The following is a 23,076-nucleotide window of genomic DNA, read 5'->3' on the forward strand; positions in this document are numbered from 1 at the left end:
ACTGCGTAGGATCCTACGGTCTTGGCGTGCATCCGTGCGTCGCTGCGGTCCGGTCCCAGGCCGACGGGCACGTGCACCTTCCGCCGACCACTGGCGACAACATCGATGTGCTGTGGAGACCTCACGCCCCACGTGTTGAGCAATTCGGCGGTACGTCCACCCGGCCTCCCGCATGCCCACTATACGCCCTCGCTCAAAGTCCGTCAACTGCACATACGGTTCACGTCCACGCTGTCGCGGCATGCTACCAGTGTTAAAGACTGCGATGGAGCTCCGTATGCCACGGCAAACTGGCTGACACTGACGGCGGCGGTGCACAAATGCTGCGCACTAGCGCCATTCGACGGCCAACACCGCGGTTCCTGGTGTGTCCGCTGTGCCGTGCGTGTGATCATTGCTTGTACAGCCCTCTCGCAGTGTCCGGAGCAAGTATGGTGGGTCTGACACACCGGTGTCAATGTGTTCTTTTTTCCATTTCCAGGAGTGTAGTTCTAATCGCTCTGAGCACTATGAGACTTAACATCTGAGGTCATCAGTCCGCTGGAAATTAGAACTACTTAAACCTAACCAACGCAAAGACATCACCACACATCCGTGCCCGAGGCAGGATTCCAACCTGCTACCGTAGCGGTCACGGGTTCCAGACTGAAGCGCCTAGAACCGCTCGTCCACACCTGCCGCCATAACGACATCGCTCGACTAGAGTGGGCAGCATTTTCTCCATACCTGAACCTATCTAACATGCCTGGTATAGATTGAAAAGGGCTGTTTATGGACGACGTGACCCACCATCCATTCTGAGGGATGTACACTGAATCGCCGTTGAGGAGTGGGACAATCTGGACCTACAGTGCCTTGATGAACTTGTGGGTAGTATGCCATAACGAATACAGGCATGCGTCAATGCATGAGGACGTGCTACTGGGTATTAGAGATACCGATTTGTACAGTAGTCTGGACCATGACCTCTGGGGGTCTCGGTCTATGGTGGTACAACGTGCAATATGTGGTTTCATGAGCAGTAAACAGGGCGAAAATGATGTTTATGGTGACCTGTAATCCAATTTTCTGTACTGGTTCCGGAACTCTCGGAACCATGGTGATGCAAAAGTTTTTTTGATGTTTGTATTAGCAAAAAAAGGAAGAAACATTTAAAATAACTGCAGTAGAAATAAAAAATGTCGGAGGAAAATCGGTGCTCACGATAGATTTGGGATGAAAGCATATTAACTACAGCACTGATACGGAGAAAAGTTTTTTGGCGTTATTCGGAATGGCAGAAAGGAGACAGTTTTCCATGTCGTTATAAGGAACAACCTCCGCAACCCATTTTCTATGGCAAATGATCGTAGTGGTCGCAAATGACTATTTTTAGATTTGAAGAGGACTTTAATGTTGTCTGTGTGAGCTTTTCAGAGTCTTTCAACAGGTGTCATCCAATCCGAAGAAAAAGGAAATTTTATTTTCTTAATTTGAAATTAATGAAGTCGAAAAAATGTTCAGAACAATCTGATCATGGTTCAGTTGTTTTCCAACTCAGTCCAGTTCAAATATCATAGGAATAGGCAGCCGAAAATGTACGTAATATTCTTCAAACAACTTACCCGAATAATTCACGTAAGGAAAAGTTTGGAATTGATTTCTGGAAACTAAAATACCGTTGTTAACAATATCTCTTGAGTTTCCATCTTTAGCTGTTGACACTGGAGAGAGAAGTAAGACAGAATAGCTTATATATTATTTGGAACATTTTCCCTAACAAAACGATCGGCCATTACCACTCACGGATCAACCACAAATTGATGGTTGTGGTGTCACATGCTATACGTGGTGTACGTCGTTAAGAGTCGTCAGGCGAATTTTCTCTGGAGTTGTAGAAGATATTTGCAATTTAGTTTCGACAGTATTTAGCTGGAGTCAGCCCAAACGAATATTGTGGACTAAGTCTTTCATGCGATGCGCAGTGTCGTAAGAGAACACCAGTTTAAAGCGGAATTTTACGTGCACGTTGGCAGAGCGGTCCCAGGTCTCTGTGATATTTGTTTTATCGATATCTATTGACAGGGACAGTAAAACACGAAGAATATTACTCCAACAGCGACCGAACAGCGCTGCTGCATGACTTTAGCAGTCAGCGCGGGCCAAGACGGTCCTTTCGTTTCTGGAGTACTGGTTATGCTTTTTGATTTGCTGTCCCAGTCAACACATATCGATAAAATGAAAATCGCACTAGATCAATCTGGGACCGCTCTACAAAAGGAGCACATAAAATTCTGCTTCAACAATCATTTTGTTTGTAACAGGAAACGTACAGATGCTTTGCGTTGACATTGAGTGTGCAATAGATTTTTGTGATAAGATGTATTAGTTTCGTCTGAACCAAGCTACAATCTGCAAAAACCAAGTTGCAGATATCTGCGGAGACACCGGAGAAAACGCGCCTAACGGCTTTCAGGACACACCAGAGAGCCGTGGTAAAAATTGCTGTTTTGAAGAGCGCGCCGTTTCTGGCGGTGGCGCCGCTGTGGCAATCGCAGCTTTGGTGTCTCCCTCTGGTGGGAAAGGGGAAAGGTTGGCTGTTCACGTGCGTTTAAGGGGCGCTATGAGCTCGCCAGTCGGTCAGTCTGGGTCAGTCTCTCGTCCGCATTTGTTAGGCAGTGTCTGTTGGTCGTTCGGAGTGCTAGTATGTCTGTCGTTCAGATCAACCTTTAAAGCCGGCAAAATGGGAGTCTTTCCATTCCGCCAGTAAGAGAACTCAGCGAGTGGTCGCCCGGTCGGGGCTTAGTTCCTGCATCTGAGTCTGCGCGTTAGGCAGCCAGTCTGCTCGAGTTTGCTCAGGCAATGGTCATTGGTGGTTGGATGGATCGGTTGGTCGGTCGGTAGCGCACTGAGACACAAGGTGACTTGTCCGTCTTGAGCGTCGGCGCATGTGAGGTCGCCACGTGAGTCCAGTGGGCCGCGGCGTATAGCGAGGGGTAGTGACTTCGCGGTCGACACGAGAGCAACAGGGGTAAACCCACGACATCAGTCTGGCCGGTGCGAGCTGCGACGCCGTGAGACGGGAGATCGGCGCGCCTTCCTGCGTCCGTTGGTCTGTTGAAACGGCTGGCAGCGGACGGTTCGGGAGAGCGATTTTGGGGTGCTACGCCAGGCCTTCTCGAGATATCGCAGTTTATTAGAAGTTAAGTGATTGGTGATATGTGGTTTCATTTACTTGTTAAATTCCACTTGTTTTCTTGGTGAGGTCATCAGCCGTTTTGCTTTGGGGTCGTCCCACCATTCTTCCCCGTTTGCTCACCCGCGGGAAGGTGGTTGTTTGTAAATTGGGTGGTCCGTTTTTCCCTTGTGGAGTAGGGGCGGGTTAGAGCAACCTGTGGTTCGGGTTGTTCGGTAATCTCCCTCTCAATCTGCCATACGTTAGTAGCTGCCTCTGTCATGTTTGTCGGATTCGGTGTGTTAAGGAATATATTGCTTGAAGTGTAACGGCCTAACCGGAACCGCGCTGCTGCTGTGGTCGCAGGTTCGAATCCTGCGACGGTCATGGATGTGTGTGATGTCCTTAGGTTTAATTGCTTCTAAGTCTAGGGGACTGATGACCTCAGATGTTGAGTCCCATTGCGCTCAGAGCCATTTTTTTGTAACGGCCTAACTCATGAAATATGTTTTTATGTTGCCTGTCATCTTGAGAGGCGGTATATGGGTACTGTAGAACATGTGTGGCCAACCTGATATAATTTTATGTAAGATTGCATTTCATGGGCTTTTATTTACATGGTCATTTTAGTATATAAAGTTGCCACCCTTTCACCGTAAGATTTTTTTAGAAGTTAAAATCAAGTTGCACCTTCGGTGGCAAGTTAACCTTTTAATTTTAGTGTTTTGTACCATTTTCATCCCTCCTACGGGGTGCACAGTTTGTGTGCTTGTGTGAATTGTTAAAGCTTTTACTTTAAGGTAATCTGGTGTGTTGCAGATTTGCACCAGTGTAGTATTTCAGAGGTTGTTGTGAGCGGTCGTGACTACAGCCGTGTCAAAAGGGAGCGGCAAGGTTCTCAGCCCGAAAGCTCATACACTCAACAATTTGTTTCTTTCTGCCTCTGAAGAAATTGTAACTTGATATTTAGAGGGTGCTTTGCGCTTATAATTTTAAATCTGTTTCTTAAAAAAAGCTTTTAGTAATAAAATTCCCATTTGTTAAAAGCCACTTGATTCTGATTTCATCAGTTACTCCCTGGCAACTACTTCCACGCTCACATAGTGTGTTTAAATGTGTTAATGTTCTTGATGAATCGCTAGTAAATAAAATAAATTTTTAAGAATATTCTTTGAAATTAAATCCACGGTTCAACCACTACATACTGAGGTAACAAGTCATGGGCTACGTCCCCGTATCGTGGTGGACCTTTTGCCCGGCGTATTGCAGCAGCTCGACGTGCCATGGACTCAAAAAGTTTTTGGAAGTCCTCTGCAGAAATATTTGGCTATGCGGGCTTTATAGCCGTCAATAATTGCGAAACTGTTGCTGTTGCAGAATTTTGTGCACGATCTCACCTCTCAATTATGTCCCGTAAATGTTAAAAAATAGCTCTTAGCACTATGGGACTTAACTGCTGAGGTCATAAGTCCCCTAGAACTTAGAACTACTTAAACCTAACTAACCTAAGGACATCACACACACCCATGCCCGAGGCAGGATTCGAACCTGCAACCGTAGCGGCCGCGCGGTTCCAGACTGTAGCGCCTAGAACCGCTCGGCCACTCCGGCGGCCCGTAAATGTTACATAAGGTCGATAATGGATTATCTGAATGGCCAAAGCATTCGTTTGAATTATCCATATGTTCTTCAAACTAATCGCGAACAACTGTGCCCTGGTGACATGGCGCATTGTCATCTACAAGAATTCCATCGTTCTTTGGGAACATGAAATCCGTGAATGGCTGCAAGTAGCCAAACATGACCATTTCCAGTCAACGATGGGTTCACTTGGTCCAGAGGACACTGTCAATTCTACGTAAACACGGCCTACACAGATACGGAGTCACCATCAGCTTGCACAGCGCCTTGTTGATGACTTGGGTCCATGGCTTCCTGGGATGTGCGCCATACTCGAACAGTACCAACAGCTCTTCCGAAGTAAGAGTGATTTCACGTGTGCCGCAGGGGAGTGTCGTAGGACCGTTGCAATTCACAATATATATAAATGACCTTGGGGATAACATCGGAAGTTCACTGAGGCTTTTTGCAGATGATGCTGTAGTATATGGAGAGGTTGTAACAATGGGATGTACTGAAATGCAGGAGGATCTGCAACGAATTGACGCATGGTGCAGGGAATGACAGTTGAATCTCAATGTAGACAAGTGTAATGTGCTGCGAATACATAGAAAGAAAGATCCTTTATCATTTAGCTACAATATAGCAGTTCAACCACTGGAAGCAGTTAATTCCATAAATTGTGGGAGTAGCGATTAGGAGTGATTTAAAATAGAATTATCATATAAAGTTGATCGTCGGTAAAGCAGACGCCAGATTGAGATTCATTGGAAGAATCCTAGGGAAATGCAGTCCGAAAACAAAGGAAGTAGGTTACAGTACACTTGTTCGCCCACTGCTTGAATACTGCTCATCAGTGTGGGATTCGTACCAGATAGGGTTGATAGAAGAGATAGAGATGATCCAACGGAGAGCAGCGCGCTTCGTTACAGGATCATTCAGTAATCGCGAAAGCGTTACGAAGATGATAGATAAACTCCAGTGGAAGACTCTACAAGAGAGACGCTCAGTAGCTCGGCACGGGCTTTTGTTGAAGTTTCGAGAACATACCTTCACCGTGGAGTCAAGCGTTATATTGCTCCCTGCTACGTATATCTCGTGAAGAGACCATGAGGATAAAATCAGCGAGATTAGAGCCTACACGGAGGCATACCGACAACCTTTCTTTCCACGAACAATACGAGACTGGAATAGAAGGGAGAACCGATAGAGGTACTCAAGGTACCCTCCGCCACACGCCGTCAGGTGGCTTGCGGAGTATGGATGTAGATGTAGATAAACTGAAATCGGGACTCATGTGACCAGGCGACGGTTTTACAGTCGTTCAGAGTCCAAGTGAAGTGGAAGGAAGACAAGGATTTCTGGTCAGATGAGTGTCGGGTAATATCAACAGCAGCAGAAAATGGTATAACAGGTGTAGGATTCGTTATGAATACGAAGGTAGGGCAGAGGGTGTGTTACTGTGAACAGTTCAGTGACCGGGTTGTTCTAATCAGAATCGACAGCAGACCAACACCGACAACGATAGTTCAGGTGTACATGCCGACGTCGCAAGCTGAAGATGAACAGATAGAGAATGTGTATGAGGATATTGAAAGGGTAATGCAGTATGTAAAGTGGGACGAAAATCTAATAGTCATGGGCGACTGGAATGCAGTTCTAGGGGAAGGAGTAGAAGAAAAGGTTACAGGAGAATATGGGCTGGGGACAAGGAATGAAAGAGGAGAAAGACTAATTGAGTTCTGTAACAAGTTTCAGCTAGTAATAGCGAATACCCTGTTCAAGAATCACAAGAGGAGGAGGTATACTTGAAAAAGGCCTGGAGATACGGGAAGATTTCAATTAGATTACGTTATGGTCAGACTGAGATTCCGAAATCAGATACTGGATTGTAAGGCGTACCCAGGAGCAGATATAGACTCAGATCACAATATAGTAGTGATGAAGAGTAGGCTGAAGTTCAAGACATTAGTCAGGAAGAATCAATACGCAAAGAAGTGGGATACGGAAGTACTAAGGAATGACGAGATACGTTTGAAGTTCTCTAACGCTATAGATACAGCAATAAGGAATAGCGCAGTAGGCAGTACAGTTGAAGAGGAATGGACATCTCTAAAAAGGTCCATCACAGAAGTTGGGAAGGAAAACATAGGTACAAAGAAGGTAGCTGCGAAGAAACCATGGGTGACAGAAGAAATACTTCAGTTGATTGATGAAAGGAGGAAGTACAAAAATGTTCCGGGAAAATCAGGAATACAGAAATACAAGTCGCTGAGGAATGAAATAAATAGGAAGTGCAGGGAAGCTAAGACGAAATGGCTGCAGGAAAAATGTGAAGACATCGAAAAAGATATGATTGTCGGAAGGACAGACTCAGCATACTGGAAAGTCAAAACAACCTTTGGCGACATCAAAAGCAATGATGGTAACATTAAGAGTGCAACGGTCAAATAAGGCAGAAGGGATAGATAACATTCCATCAGAATTCTAAAATCATTGGGGGAAGTGGCAACAAAACGACTATTCACGTTGGTGTGTAGAATATATGAGTCTGGCGATATACCATCTGACTTTCGGAAAAGCATCATCCACACAATTCCGAAGACGGCAAGAGCTGACAAGTGCGAGAATTATCGCACAATCAGCTTAACAGCTCATGCATCGAAGTTGTTTACAAGAGTAATATACAGAAGAATGGAAGAGAAAATTGAGAATGCGCTAGGTGACGATCGGTTTGGCTTTAGGAAAAGTAAAGGGACGAGAGAGGCAATACTGACGTTACGGCTAATAATGGAAGCAAGGCTAAAGAAAAATCAAGACACTTGCATAGGATTTGTCGACCTGGAAAAAGCGTTCGACAATATAAAATGGTGCAAGCTGTTCGAGATTCTGAAAAAAGTAGGGGTAAGCTATAGGGAGAGACGGGTCATATACAATATGTACAACAACCAAGAGGAAATAATAAGAGTGGACGATCAAGAACGAAGTGCTCGTATTAAGAAGGGTGTAAGACAAGGCAGTAGCCTTTCGCCCCTACTATTCAATCTGTACATCGAGGAAGCAATGATGGAAATAAAAGAAAGGTTCTGGAGTGGAATTAAAATACAAGGTGAAAGAATATCAATGATACGATTCGCTGATGACATTGCTATCCTGAGTGAAAGTGAAGAAGAATTAAATGATCTGCTGAACGGAATGAAAAGTCTAATGAGTACACAGTATGGTTTGAGAGTAAATCGGAGAAAGACGAAGGAAATGAGAAGTAGTAGAAATGAGAACAGCGAGAAACCTAACATCAGGATTGATGGTCACGAAGTCAATGAAGTTAAGGAATTCTGCTACCTAGGCAGTATAATAACCAATGACGGACGGAGCAAGGAAGACATCAAAAGCAGACTCGCTATGGCAAAAAAGGCATTTCTGGCCAAGAGAAGTCTACTAATATCAAATACCGGCCTAAATTTGAGGAAGAAATTTCTGAGGATGTACGTCTGGAGTACAGCATTGTATGGTAGTGAAACATGGACTGTGGGAAAACCGGAACAGAAGAGAATCGAAGCATTTGAGATGTGGTGCTGTAGACGAATGTTGAAAATTAGGTGGACTGATAAGGTAAGGAATGAGGAGGTTCTACGCAGAATCGGAGAGGAAATGAATATGTGGAAAACACTGATAAGGAGAAGGGACAGGATGATAGGACATCTGCTAAGACATGAGGGAATGACTTCCATGGTACTAGAGGGAGCGGTAGAGGGCAAAAACTGTAGAGGAAGACAGAGATTGGAATACGTCAAGCAAATAATTGAGGACGTAGGTTGCAAGTGCTACTCTGAGATGAAGAGGTTAGCACAGGAAAGGAATTCGTGGCGGGCCGCATAACAGGGTCCAACCGACTTGGTCACGAGCAGATGGCTGCAATATCGCGCTCGTGGCAAAGTGAGTCGGGTAGACCGTCTGCCGCCATAGTCCATTAACGCCAAATTTCGCCGTGCTGTACTAACCGATACGTTTGGAGTACTTCCCACATTGATTTCTGCTGTTATTTCACGCAGGGTTGCTTGTCTGTTAGTACCGACAATGCATCTGCTCTCGGTCGTTACGTGAAGGCCATCGGCTACTGTGTTGTCCGTAGTGAGGGGTAATGCCTGAAATGTGGCGTTGTCTTCATACTCTTTGACGCTGTGAATCGCGCAATATAGAATTCCCTTACGATTTCAGAAATCAGGTGTCCCATGCGTGTAGCTGTAATTATCATTCTGCGTCCAGACTCTGTTAATTCACGTCGTGCAGCCACGATCACGTCGGAAACTGGTTCACAGGAATTACCTTAGGACGAATGACAGCTCCACCAATGCGACACTATTGCCATCTGCATATGTGCTCATCGCTATCCCATAGCTATTCTCATCTGAGGGTAAAGCAGATAATGTACAAATTGTACTTGTCGCTACTGAAGTCTCGGACGCCGCATCGTAAGATCCACCTCGGTAGGTAAGGTCTCGTGGCTCCGCCAACGCAGCGCAGTCGCGACCGAGGAATCAGCAAGTTAAAGAATGACGAATGGTCTCCAGGGAGTCTATAACCGGTAAGAAAAATCCTTTAAAACGCCCTCATTTGGGCAGAGAGGATGGTCCGAGAAGAAGAATGGAAGTGAAAGTGATATCCCAGAGCGTAGAACGAGAAATGCGCGGGGGAGAGCGAGATGGGGGTGAGGTTTGGGGGGGGGGCGTAAGAAAGGGGTGGACTGAAAGGGGGAGGCATTCCAGCCGTCCGCTGGAATCGGAGGGGAGGCCGCAGAGCAGTTGAGGGAGGTTGATTAGCCGAGTTCGGTGTTCCTGTTCGATCGCTGAGGAAACGAAAAAAAAAAAAAAAAAGTTGTCAGAGGACGGTATGAAGGATACCGTAGACACTGCCACCTGGCCACTAAAATCCTTTTCTGAATTTCGTACTTGTGACGCACTGATATAGACTTCTAAAAAAATATTCGCATCACATGCATGACTTGCACAGTGTGTTTTTTTTTTCTGTTCAGTACAAAATTTGCAACTTATTTCGAACAAAGATCGCGATCAGCATAGCTCAGAACTGGATGGCAACGCAGTGTTAATACGAGGGCTGTCCAGAAAGTAAGTTACGATTGATCGCGAAATGAAAATCACAGTGAAAATCATAAATATTGCATTTGTAACAGTTAGCTACACCTTTCAGCTACTTCTCTACGTAGTCGCCGTTCTGACTCAGACATTCGTCGTAGCGTTGTACCAACTTTCCAATACCCTCATCATAGAAGGCAGCCACCAGTGCTTTACGCCAATTCTGTACGCTTGCCTAAATCTCGTTGTCTGTGCCAAAATGTTGTCTTCATAGCCAGCGGTTCGTTTGAGCAGAGATGAAACTCATTGGGAGACATTTACGGGCTGTATTGTGGGTAACCAAACATTTCCAATTGAAACGATGCAGGAATATCTTCATTGCCCCTGCAGAATGAGGCTGAGAATTGTCTTGAAGAAGAAACCGCACGATAGTTATGTAATGTTGGTTGCATAGCTTCAGGGGAAAATTCTCACCAGGCCCTCGTACTTGGCGGGAGACACTATTTTCTAGACATCTTTACGCGCTCACTAAGAGCTCAGGAATGAAAAGAGCGACATAATTATACCTAGAGTCATACTAGAGACACTGCCCAACACATCTTTGTAAAGCTTTATCGGATGTTCATAGTCGTTTCCATTTCACGACCGATCGTAACTTACTTTCTGGACAGCCCTCGTAATAACTCGCTTTCTTGTCTGGCGTCTGTCCAGTGTATATACCGCAGTTGATTTCAAGCTAACTTCCCGATGAGCTAGAAACTTGAAACTTTTGTCATAGCTCAGAACTGGATGATACTGCAATATTAGTATTAACTCACTTTCTGGACTGATGTGTGGCGGAGGGTACATCGGTATACTGACTGTCTGTTCCGTACGAGTTTTGCAATCGATTTCAACCTAATTTGATAGCGAAGTAGAGACTTATAAACTTCGCTCATAACTGGATGACAGTGCATATGTAACGCGCTTTCTTGTCTGGTGTGTGGCGGAGGATACTTTGAGTACCACTGCTATTTCCCACACTTGTTGCATCAATAGCGAATGCTTCGCGGTAAGAACGATTGCACATAAGCCACAGTATTAAGTCGATTCTCCATAATTTTTACCTTCACGGCATTTTCGCGAGATGTACGTATCAGGCAGCAATATATTTATTGACTCAGGTGAAGAGAAACTGAAGTATACCTGAAATTTACCACATGTTTAAAATCGACTGAAATATTTCACACACACGAGACTACAAAGTAGAAAACAACTACTTAAATAAAACAGTTTTTAATATAACATGTTTCTAAAAAGGACTAAAAAGAATAAAACAGCTTCTCGTAATGCCGTACAGATTCTTAAACACACACATATAAACTAGATGATTTATACTCGTTAATTTTTTATAGTTATGGCGACAATATTTGTGAAATTTAAGACGAAAAACGTGGCGGGCACGCAGTAGATAACAGTAAGGAGCGTAGAGAGTAGCTGTTGTAATGTTGTAAGGAGAAATCACACAACAGTTCATATCATGTGTAGTGCAATAAAACTGTAGGTGATTCAGGTGAACTATTCGTTCATCAGTTACCTATTGACTGCGCCCCACGTTTTCCGTTATAAATTTTACAAGAATTATCATACGAAGTGTGGCTGTAAAATGATTTACTATTGCTGTAAACCTTTTAATTTCAAAAACGTACATATTTAGTTGTTATCCCCCTCAATAAACTCCCCCCCCCCCTCCCGGCCGTCCCTTCTCTATCTTCACAAAGCTTCATGTGAATTTTCCGTTAATGGAAACAGCGCTGTAAGTTTTCCTTTGTGATCTTAACTGAATCTTCCGTCGGTTCTTGGTAGAACAACATTATAATGAATGAAAATCACCAGTTTGATTTTGTTCTACAGAGTTACTTTTATTGTATGAACCCGATTTCGGCTTACAAGGCCACCTTCAGACGTTGACTGAGTATTGTCACCAAATATTGTAATTTCTTTGGTGACAATACTCAGTAAACGACTGAAGATGGCCTTGTAAGCCGAAAACCGGTTAGTTCAATAAAAGTAATGCTGTAGAACAGAAACAAGCAAGTGCTTTCATTTATTTCCTTTTGTGAGTTTCTTGATGACGCTTGCCTCTTTTTCTTTCACTGCTTCAGTGGACTGAAATCTTTTTCCTTTTAATGCAGAATTGATCTTCGAGAGTAGACAAGTCACGTTTTTAAGTCAGGCGAGTAAGGTGGTCGGTTTATCACCGGGGTGCTGTATCTCGCTAGAAACCTCTTAATAGACAATGCGGTATGCACCGGTGCGCCGGCCGCGGTGGTCGAGTGGTTCTAGGCGCTTCAGTCCGGAACCGCACGACTGCTACGGTCGCAGGTTCGATCCTGATTCGGGCAGGGATGTGTGTGATGTCCTTAGGTTAGTTAGGTTTATGTAGTTCTAAGATCTAGTGTACTGATGACCTCAGATGTTAGTCCCATAGAGCTCAGAGCCATTTGAATCATGCACCGGTGCATTGTTTTCATGCAGAACCCGTGACTTTTTCTTCCACAATTCGGGTCTTTTTTTCTTATTTTCTCACGGAGTTGAGGAAAAATCTCAAGGTAGTAAAGCTGATTAATAGTTTAACTTTCAGGAATCCATTGAGGAAACACAATTCCATGAATATCGAAAAACGTATCATCATCGCTTTGAATCTTGATTTGCTCATTTTCCACAGTATTCAAAGTATCAGTACAGACATTATCACGAGTTTCTTTTTGTTCGAGCATGAGAATTATCGGCACCATTTGCGCCCTCACTTTCCTCATGTCAAACTTCAAAAATGGTTCAAATGGCTCTGAGCACTATGGGACTTAACATCTGTGGTCATCAGTCCCCTAGAACTTAGAACTACTTAAACCTAACTAACCTAAGGACACCACACACATCCATGCCCGAGGCAGGATTCGAACGTGTGACCGTAGCTGTCACGCGCTTCCAGACTGAAGCACCTAGAACCGCACGGCCACACCGGCCGACCTCATGTCAAACTGGTTATGTAGAATTTGCCTTCCTTATCAATTCGTATAGTTTTGCAGTCGATCGAATGCTCAACCGACGGTGCGATTGAATCAGAGTACCCGCTTTTTCATCTATTTTTTATGTCGAAGGACGCGAGGAGCCGGCCGCTGTGGACGAGCAGTTCTACGCGCTTCAGTCCGGAACCGCGCTGCTGCTACGGTCGCAGGTTCGAATCCTGATTCGGGCAGTGATGTGTGTGATGTCCTTAGGTTAGTTAGGTTTAAGTAGTTCTAAGTTCTAGGGGACTGATGCTCTTAGAAGTTAAGCCGTATAGTACTTAGAGCCATTTGAACCATTTTTAGACGTCCCGGGCGTAAGTAATTTTCAGTGTCTTCTCCGTCATCTTGGAAACGCTTGAACACCTCAGAAACTCGCGGATGTGATAAACCGCCACACACTTCTTTTAGTAAAAGATCGATTTCAGTAGCAATTTCTCTGAGTTTCATGTGGAACATCACAACAATTACACTTGCCATTTTTGCAAGAACAACGGCTCTTAAGAAACGAAGTCCTTGGCCGCACTGATTTGTCTACAGAAATGCCGCATTCGACTTGGAAGGCTTCACGCTTAACAGTACAATTACTCCGTTACAGCAACAGTCATGTTACTTCACAGCCAAACCACGTTAAATTTTAAACGCATAAATTTTCAGGACTATTTGTGTGTACTTAGAAATCCTTATAGGGCTAAGAGCGGGATTTTTTTTTTTTTTTTTGAGAAATCCGAGTAAAGAAGGTAAAGTAATCCTGCATGCAACACAGTGCTCCTTCGTACACAAGACTACGCGACTTGTAGTCTGCCAGCATTCCTTGAAATGTCATTTCAGTTTTAGACTGTAAAGATATTCTCACTTTGAGATCCACCAATATTTGTTCCCTGCATTCAGCCGAGCAACTGTTAGTAGCTACCCAAATATACAACTCCAGTGGATATCTCATTTTGTTAGTTGTACACTGCCACATGTGGTGGTAACACTTATGTGTAACGTAATACTAAAAAATTTTATAGCTTTTTTTAAACATTTTAGCCCAAGCAAAAATAACCCCTGATGAGCCAAAACATGGTGACCAGTCCCCACCTCAAGAATGAAGGCCACCTACCGGTGTTCCGGGCACGTGACCCTGTAAGGACACTATATAAACGGAGCAGAGGCCAATAAGGAATCATGCCACATCTACATGGTTACTCTGCAATTCACACATAAGTGCCTGGCAGAGGGTTCATCGAACCATTTTTATATACTTCTCTACCATTCCACTCTCGAATGGCGCGTGGGAAAAAGGAAACCCTAAATCTTTCCGTTCGAGCTCCGATTTCTCTTATTTTATTATTATCATCATTCCTCCCTACGTGGGTGGGTATATTTTCGCATTCGGAAGAGAAAGTTGGTGATTGAAATTTCGTAAATAGATCTCGCGGCAAAGAAAACCGCCTTTGTTTCAGTGACTGCCACCCCAACTCGCGTATCATATCAGTGACACTCTTACCACTACTGTGCGATAACAGGAAACGCGCTGCCCTTCTTTGCCCTTTTTCGATGTCCTCCGTCAATCCTACCTGGTAAAGTCCCCACACCGCGCAGCAAAATTCCAGCAGAGGACGGACAAGTGTAAAATTGGCTGTCTCTTTAGTGGGTTTGTCGCATCTTCTAACTTTCTGTCAACAAATCGCTGAATTTGTTTCGCCTTCCCTACAATGTTATTCTATGTGGTCTTTCCAATATAAGTAGCTCGTTCTAGGCGCTTCAGTCTGGAACCCCGCCACCGCTACAGTCGCGGGTTCGAATCCTGCCTCGCGCATGGATGTCTGTAATGTCCTTAGGTTTGATAGGTTTGAGTAGTTCTAAGTTCTAGGGGACTGATGACCTCAGATGTTAAGTCTCATAGTGCTCAGAGCCATTTGAACCATTTTTTAAGTTGCTCGTAATTGTAACTCCTAGGTATATAGTCGAATTGACAGCCCTTAAATTTGTGCAATATATCGTATACCCAAAATTGATCGGATATCTTTTAGTACCCATCTGGATGATCTCGCACTTTTCTTTGTTTAGTGCCAATTACCACTTTTCACACCATACAGAAATTCTTCTAGATCATTTTGTAATTGGTATTGATCGTCAGATGATTTTACTAGAGGGTAAATTACAGCATCATCTATAAACAATGAAGGGGGCTGCTCAGATTATCACCTAGATCATTTATGTAAATCAGGAACAGCAGAGGGCCTATGACACTATCTTGCGGAACGCCAGATATCACTTCTGCTCTGCTCGACAGTTTATCGTCTATCACTACGATCTGTCACTTCTGAGAGGAATCCAGTCACACAACTGAGACGATACTCCATATGCACCCAATTTGATTCAAAAAATGTTCAAATGTGTGTGAAATCTTATGGGACTTAACTGCTGAGGTCATCAGTCCCTAAGCTTACACACTACTTAACCTAAATTATACTAAGGACAAACATACACACCCATGCCCGAGGGAGGACTCGAACCTCGGCCGAGATCAGCCGCACAGTCCATGACTGCAGCGCCTAGACCGCTTGGCTAATCCCGCGCGGCGCGCAATTTGATTAATAGTCACTTGTGAGGAACGGTATGAAAAGCCTTCTGGAATATGGAATCGATCTGAGATCCCTTGTCGACAACACTCATTACTTCACGGGAATAAAGAACTAGCTGTGTTGCACAAGAACTATATTTTCTGAATCCGTGTTGGTAATGTATCAATAAGTCATTTTTGTATGAATAAGTCATTTTCTTCAAGATGAATCATAATGTTCGAGTACAGTATGTGCTCCAAAATCTTACTGCAAATTGGGATCAGTGATATGGGTTTAGAAACACATGAAATGTATTTGCAGCTCTATAATAAAATGAGAACATTTGTGCTGGCCTGGAATTCGAACCTGGATCTCCCGCCTGTATGGCAATATACACAATGAATGTACGATTGTAGGTTGTAGACACACGTATGACAACACTATGTGATAAACTTCATCTTCGATCATGTCATGTTCAACTATATCTGTGAAGTCTTTTTAAACAGTTTTAAACAAATGTGCTCTCTGAGAGCTTGATGTGCGACGAGAGTATGAATAAAACCAACGTATGCTGACCTCAAAAGGTTAAAAATTATCTTTGCTTGTTTGTTCGGTAGGTTTTTCACTGTTTTTTTTTTCACCGTTTCTCACATATTTGCGATCTAGAATCACGATATACGGAACCTAACATGTAATTGTCTCATAACAGGAAAATGCTTTTCGCCTCACTAAGGATCAAATGCTCACTGAGGTGACAAAAGTCAAGGGAGTACAATATGGACACATACAGATGGCGGTAACAGTGCATACATAATGTATGAAACGGCGGTGCGTTGGCAGAACCGTCATTTGTACTGACGGGATTCGCGAAAAAAGGTTTCCGACGTGATTATGCCCGCACGACGGCAATTAACAGACTTTGAATACGGAATGGTAGTTGAAGCTAGAGGCATGGGGCATTCCATTTCTGAAATCGTTATGGGATTAAACATTCCCAGACCCCCAGTGTCAAGCGTGTGTCGAGAATACTAAATTTCAGGCATTTCTTCCCACCACGGACAAAGCAGTGGCCCACGGCTGCAGTTAAAGGCCGCGATCCGCGGCGTTTGCGTACTATTGTCAGCGCTTACAGACAAGCAACTCTGCGTGAAATAAGCGCAGAAAGCAAAGTGGGTCGTACGACGAGCGTATCCGTTAGAAAGTGTTTCACAGAGGAAGACTGCACTGTAGTTCCCTCTCTAGATTGTCGCACAGATGACAAAATGGTAGATATCGAAATAGACGACAGAGGGATAGAGAAACAATTAAAATCGCAAAAGAGGAAAGGCCGCTGGACCTGATGGGATACCAGTTCGATTGTACACAGAGTACGCGAAGGAACCTGCCCCCCTTCTTGCAGCGGTGTACCGTACGTCTTTAGAAGAGCGTAGCGTTGCCAAGGATTGGAAAAGGGCACAGGTCATCCCCGTTTTCAAGAAGGGACGTCAAACAGATGTGCAGAACTATAGACCTATATCTCTAACGTCGATCAGTTGTAGAATTTTGGAACACGTATTACGTTCGAGTATAATTTTTCTGGAGTCTAGATATCTACTCTGTAGGAATCAGAAAGGGTTTCGAAAAAGACGATCGAGTGAAACCCAGCTCGTGCTATTCGTCCACGAGACTCAGAGGGCCATAGACACGGGTTCCCAGGTAGATGCAACGAATTGACGCATGGTGCAGAGAATGGCAATTGAATCTCAATGTAGACAAGTGTAATTTGCTGCGAATACATAGAAAGAAAGATCCTTTATCATTTAGCTACAGTATGGCAGGTCAGCAACTGGAAGCAGTTAATTGCATAAATTATCTGGGAGTAGTCATTAGGAGTGATTTGAAATGGAATGATCATATAAAGTTGATCGTCGGTAAAGCAGATGCCAGACTGAGATTCATTGGAAGAATCCTAAGGAAATGCAGTCCGAAAACAAAGGAAGTAGGTTACAGTACACTTGTTCGCCCACTGCTTGAATACTGTTCACCGGTGTGGGATTCGTACCAGATAGGGTTGATAGAAGAGATAGAGAAGATCCAACGGAGAGCAGAGCGCTTCGTTACAGCATCATTTAGTAATCGCGAAAGCGTTACGGAGATGATAGATAAACTCCAGTGGAAGAATTTGCAGGAGAGACGCTCAGTAGCTCGGTACGGGCTTTTGTTGAAGTTTCGAGAACATTCCTTCACCGAGGAGTCAAGCAGTATATTTCTCCCTCCTAGGTACATCTCGCGAAGAGACCATGAGGATAAAATCAGCGAGATTAGAGCTCACACAGAGGCATACCGATAATCTTTCTTTCCACGAACAATACGAGACTGGAATAGAAGGGAGAACCGATAGAGGTACTCAAAGTACCCTCCGCCACACACCGTCAAGTGGCTTGCGGAGTATGGATGTAGATGTAGAAAGTGTGGCGACATGTGGTTTTAATAGCTATGGCAGCAGACGAACAACACGAGTGTCTTTGCTAAAAGCACATCTTCACCTGCACTGCCTCTCCTGGGCTTGTGACCATATCGGTTCGGCCATAGACGACTAGAAAACCTTGGCCTGGTCAGATGAATCCCGATTTCAGTCGGTAAAAGCTGTTGGTAGGTTTCGAGTATGGCGCAGACCCCACGAAGCCATGCAACCATGTTGCATGTTGTAAGGAACTGTGCAAGATGGTGATGGCTCCATAATGGTGTGGGCTCTGTTTAAATGGAGTGGAGTGGCCCAGTTGGTTCATCATTGACTGCAAATGGTTATACAGGGTGATTCAAAAAGAATACCACAACTTTAGGAATTTAAAACTCTGCAACGACAAAAGGCAGAGCTAAGCACTATCTGTCGGCGAATTAAGGGAGCTATAAAGTTTCATTTAGTTGTACATTTGTTCGCTTGAGGCGCTGTTGACTAGGCGTCAGCGTCAGTTGATGCTAAGATGGCGACCGCTCAACAGAAAGCTTTTTGTGTACGGCAGAAGTGAATCGACGACAGTTGTTCAGCGTGCATTTCGAACGAAGTATGGTGTTAAACCTCCTGATAGGTGGTGTATTAAACGTTGGTATAAACAGTTTACAGAGAATGGGTGTTTGTGCAAAGGGAAAAATTCTGGACGGCCGAGAACGAGTGATGAAAATGTAGCACGCATCCAGCAAGCATTTGTTCGCAGCCCAGGAAAATCGACTCGCAGAGCTAGCAGAGAGCTGCAAATTCCACAATCAACTGTATGGAGAGTCCTACGAAAAAGGTTAGTTATGAAACCTGAACGTCAACTACCCGAGGCGATGGATCGGCCGCCAGGCAGCCCGTGACAGAGCACTTCATCACTGGCCTCCAAGAAGCCCTGACCTTACCCCCTGCGATTTTTTCTTATGGGGGTATGTTAAGGATATGGTGTTTCGGCCACCTCTCCCAGCCACCACTGATGATTTGAAACGAGAAATAACAGCAGCTATCCAAACTGTTATGCCTGATATGCTACAGAGAGTGTGGAACGAGTTGGAGTATCGGGTTGATATTGCTCGTGTGTCTGGAGGGGGCCATATTGAACATCTCTTAAATACTCTTTGTAATGATGTATAACAGAAGGTTATATTATGTTTCTTTCATTAAATACACATTTTTAAAGTTGTGCTATTCTTTTTGAATCACCCTGTTCAAAAATGGTTCAAATGGCTCTGAGCACTATGGGACTCAACATCTGTGGTCATAAGTCCCCTAGAACTTAGAACTACTTAAACCTAACTAACCTAAGGACATCACACACATCCATGCCCGAGGCAGGATTCGAACCTGCGACCGCAGCAGTCGCGCGGTTCCTGACTGAGCGCCTAGAACCGCTAGACCACCGCGGAATCACCCTGTATTAGGCTGCTTGGAGACCATTTGCAACCATGCATGGATTTTACTGTAACCTTCGCACCTTCACATTGACGATTTAACACAGGAAATGCGCAGTTATTCAACACTATAGGATTCATGACGTCTCCCGAACGAGTAACGCACCTACGGAGAAAGTATGGAACTTCTCCTGGGAGTTATGTAGCTTTTTCTCGATGCATCACTGCGAGTTTACTTTAACCCCCGCACCCTTACATTGTCGATTTAACATAGAAATTGCGTCGCTATTCAATACTAAAGCGACGGGAATTTTTATGGATGACAGTGCGCAATCTCATCTAGCCACATTCGTTCGCCATTGCTTTGAAGAACATTCTAGGCGATTCGAACGAATGATTTGGCCTCCCAGATCGCCCGACATGAATCCCATCGAAACTTTATGGGTCATAGTCGGGTGGTCTGTTCGTTATCCAAATCCTGCACCGGCAATAGTTTCGCAATTATGGATGGCTATAGAGATATTGTAGCTCAATATTTCTGCAGCGGACTTCCTGCGACTTGTTGAGTCGATGCCACGTCGAACTGCTACACTGCGCTGGGCAAAAGGACGTCCGATACGATCTCAGTGAATTATGTATTGCACCTGAAGATGGCCCCACGGGGTCCTAAACGCGTCGTGTAATTTAATAAAACACGATAAAATTGAAACATCCCCTTAGAAAAATTAAGAATGACTGTGCTGGTAAACCTATTACGTTATTTGATTTTCAAACAGCTGAGCAAAACTGAACTTACTCAGACATTTCTCTCTTTACTTATTCTGATCAACACTAAACTGACGCACAATATTTTTAGCGCAGCGCAATCTGACTTTGAATAATCCCAACAACAGAATAACCCTGCCTAACAATAACCTATACCTTCGTTACTCGAACTACAGCAATACAAAAAATGGTTCAAATGGCTCTGAGCAGTATGGGACTTAACTTCTGAGGTCATCATACCCCTAGAACTTAGAACTACCTAAACCTGACTAACCTAAGGGTATCACACACATCCATGCCCAAGGCAGGATTCGAACCTGCGACCGTAGCGGTCGCGCGGTTCCAGACTGTAGCCCCTAGAACCGCCCGGCCACTCCGGCCGGCCTACTGCAATACAGCGAACGCCAATACTGCCAGCTAAATACAAGATTCCATTTACTGAAGGCACTAGCTAACGATAGGCATAGTTAGCAAATGAAAGATTTTGATGAAGAACAAACAATGTACACTCCTGGAAATTGAAATAAGAACACCGTGAATTCATAGTCCCAGGAAGGGGAAACTTTATTGACACATTCCTGGGGTCAGATACATCACATGAATACACTGACAGAACCACAGGCACATAGACACAGGCAACAGAGCATGCACAATGGCGGCACTAGTACAGCTTTCGCAGCAATGCAGGCTGCTATTCTCCCATGAGACGATCGTAGAGATGCTGGATGTAGTCCTGTGGAACGGCTTGCCATGCCATTTCCACCTGGCGCCTCAGTTGGACCAGCGTTCGTGCTGGACGTGCAGACCGCGTGAGACGACGCTTCATCCAGTCCCAAACATGCTCAATGGGGACAGATCCGGAGATCTTGCTGGCCAGGGTAGTTGACTTACACCTTCTAGAGCACGTTGGGTGGCACGGGATACATGCGGACGTGCATTGTCCTGTTGGAACAGCAAGTTCCCTTGCCGGTCTAGGAATGGTAGAACGATGGGTTCGATGACGGTTTGGATGTACCGTGCACTATTCAGTGTCCCCTGACGGTCACCAGTGGTGTACGGCCAGTGTAGGAGATCGCTCCCCACACCATGATGCCGGATGTTGGCCCTGTGTGCCTCGGTCGTATGCAGTCCTGATTGTGGCGCTCACCTGCACGGCGCCAAACACGCATACGACCATCATTGGCACCAAGGCAGAAGCGACTCTCATCGCTGAAGACGACACGTCTCCATTCGTCCCTCCATTCACGCCTGTCGCGACACCACTGGAGGCGGGCTGCACGATGTTGGGGCGTGAGCGGAAGACGGCCTAACGGTGTGCGGGACCGTAGCCCAGCTTCATGGAGACGGTTGCGAATGGTCCTCGCCGATACCCCAGGAGCAACAGCGTCCCTAATTTGCTGAGAAGTGGCGGTGCGGTCCCCTACGGCACTGCGTAGGATCCTACGGTCTTGGCGTGCAACCGTGCGTCGCTGCGGTCCGGTCCCAGGTCGACGGGCACGTGCACCTTCTGCCGACCACTGGCGACAACATCGATGTACTGTGGAGACCTCACGCCCCACGTGTTGAGCAATTCGGCGGTACGTCGACCCGGCCTCCCGCATGCCCACTATACGCCCTCGCTCAAAGTCCGTCAACTGCACATACGGTTCACGTCCACGCTGTCGCGGCATGCTACCAGTGTTAAAGACTGCGATGGAGCTCCGTATGCCACGGCAAACTGGCTGACACTGACGGCGGCGGTGCACAAATGCTGCGCAGCTAGCGCCATTCGACGGCCAACACCGCGGTTCCTGGTGTGTCCGCTGTGCCGTGCGTGTGATCATTGCTTGTACAGCCCTCTCGCAGTGTCCGGAGCAAGTATGGTGGGTCTGACACACCGGTGTCAATGTGTTCTTTTTTCCATTTGTGTTCAAATGTCATTATATATTTATATAATGACTTTTGAACACTATTAAGGTAAATACATTGTTTGTTCTGTATCAAAATCTTTCATTTGCTAACTATGGCTATCAGTTGTTTGTGCCTTCAGTAGTTAGAATCTTTTATTTAGCTGGCAGTATTGGCGCTCGCTGTATTGCAGTAGTTCGAGCAACGAAAATGTTTGTGAGGTAAGTGATTCATGAAAGGTATAGGTTTATGTTGGGCAGAGCCATTCTTTTTTAGGGATTATTGAAAGTCAGATTGCGTTGCGCTAAAAATATTGTGTGTCAGTTTAGTGTTGATCAGGATAATTAAAGAGAGAAACGTCTGAGTAAGTTCAGTTCTGCTGAGATGTTTGAAAATCAAATAACGTAGAATGTTTACCAGCACTGTCATTCTTAATTTTTCTAAAGGGGTGTTTCAAAGTGTACCGAATAAAGTAAAGTTCACAGCTTCAAAATATGGAAAAATTAAATTTAAATTTTTATAAGTATGTATTGATAATAGTACCATGTGTGATGGTTTGCATAGCGATACATGAGCTCCGACCGGAATTTGGTGCTACGTTGTCTTCACAAATTTAACATAGGCAACATGGTTGCTTACATGCGTCTGCTGGTAAACTTGCCAGGCGTTCCGACGAGAAAAACCTCGCCGGTTGCACCTTGCTGCGCATTAGCCGCCCGCCACACACATTCCACGTGTCCCTTTGCAAGCGCTAAATGGGAAAAACAAAGCCGCATTTTCGTACTCGAGACACTGCGACAGAACCCGGTGCCCGGCCTGCGGTTTCGAAAGGCGCCGTCCACGTCCAACCACTTAGTTGCCTCCCCCCTCCCTCCCACCACCAACTCCCCCACTCTAAACCCCTCCCCCTTTCCCGCCGGCCCCACCCAGTACTAAATGAACGGCTCCGCACGAATTATTAGTCCTAAAAAGAAAAGAACGCGAGTGGGAAGGAGCCGGAATAGGCTTGCGGCTGCGAGGAGCAAAGGGGGGAAATAAAAACCCACACAGAAATTAATAGGCGATCTTTTTTCTTCCCCTTCGCCTTCCGCTTT

Source organism: Schistocerca nitens, chromosome 12 (assembly GCF_023898315.1).
Source record: "Schistocerca nitens isolate TAMUIC-IGC-003100 chromosome 12, iqSchNite1.1, whole genome shotgun sequence".
NCBI lineage: Eukaryota > Metazoa > Arthropoda > Insecta > Orthoptera > Acrididae > Schistocerca > Schistocerca nitens.